This window comes from Lutra lutra, chromosome 5 (assembly GCF_902655055.1).
Source record: "Lutra lutra chromosome 5, mLutLut1.2, whole genome shotgun sequence".
Lineage (NCBI taxonomy): Eukaryota > Metazoa > Chordata > Mammalia > Carnivora > Mustelidae > Lutra > Lutra lutra.
This window is the reverse complement of record NC_062282.1, coordinates 48,804,699-48,806,014: the sequence shown is the minus strand read 5'-3', so window position 1 is coordinate 48,806,014 and position 1,316 is coordinate 48,804,699.

The window sequence follows — 1,316 nt, the reverse complement described above, 5'->3', positions numbered from 1 at the left end:
GTGCGGTCAGCTTGGGGGGGTGGTGGTGGGCAGCTTTCAGAGTTTGGGCTTGGGCATTGGGAAGCCATTGAATGCTTTTAAGGTGGGGGAGACACTTGATTAGATTCTTTAGAGGAAGGGAGACAGACCAGAAAAGATTTTTTTAAAAAGGTACTGGGATATAGAGTCTCTCACCCTTCCCCCACCGCCTGTGCCTGAGGTAGCCAGGGAGCAGCGCCAGCTTGTTGGGCTGGCCTCCTTTTCATGCCCCCACCTCCCGGGGCACTTTCCTGCTGCCAGATGGTCCTACATTAGTCCCGCGTCCATTTGTTCTTACAGATGCGCTGCTCTGGACATGTCTAAGTGAAGTCCCCTCCTGGGGCACTGGATCTCATCCCTCCGTTACTCCACACATTTTCCCTCCCCTGAGTCAGTTTTTCTTTCTCCTCTGGATCATCTCCAGATCATACAAACGGGCTGCTATTTATTATCATTTTCAAAATCTTTCTCTTGACCCTGTTCCCCAACTCCCTCTTCCATTCCTTTTTCCCTGTAAAACTCCCTGAAAGAGTTCCCTGTCTCCAGGGCTCTCTCGATTTTCCCTTTCTTTGTGAATGTCTTTCTCTGAGGGGTAACATCCATTGGGAAAGTAAATGGTTGCTCAGCGGCTCTTCACCACACCACACTGCTTTTGCTAAGGTCATGAGTGATTCCAAGGTGGCTCCATCCTTTGGACAAATCTCATCCTTTGCCTTAGCAACGGTTGCTGCATGATCATTGCCTCTTCATCGGATGCAATTTTTCACTTGACTTCCGGTATCCCATTTATCTTTTGCTTTTCCTCCTACCTCCTTGCTTTGCTTCTGTGTGCGTGCTGGTGCCTCTCCTGCTCCAACTTTCTCGGGAAGGCACCCACCCCCTCCCCCTGCCATCCCTAATCCTTAGCCACAAGCATTCCTTTGAGCATCTTGTCCAGGTTCATGACTTTAAAATACCATATCTGTACCAATGACTCCCAGATATGTATCTTTGTCCTAGACCCATCTCCTGAACTCCAACAGCCTCCGCCTAAACTCAACACTTTGAAAATCCAGGCTGGTCCTTCCCAAGCCTGCATCACATGCAGCTTTCCCTGGGTCAGTTGGTGGAACTTCCAGTTGGTCCATTGGCTCAGGCCCAAATCCCTCGGAGTCATGTTTAAGCGCCTACACCTCATATCCTGTAGGAAATCCTGTTTGCTCTGCTTTATAAACATCTAGAGCCTGAACGATCCACTCTTCATCCCTTCCTCTCTCCTGACATGCTCCAAAAGTCTCCTGACAGGTCTTCGTGCTTCT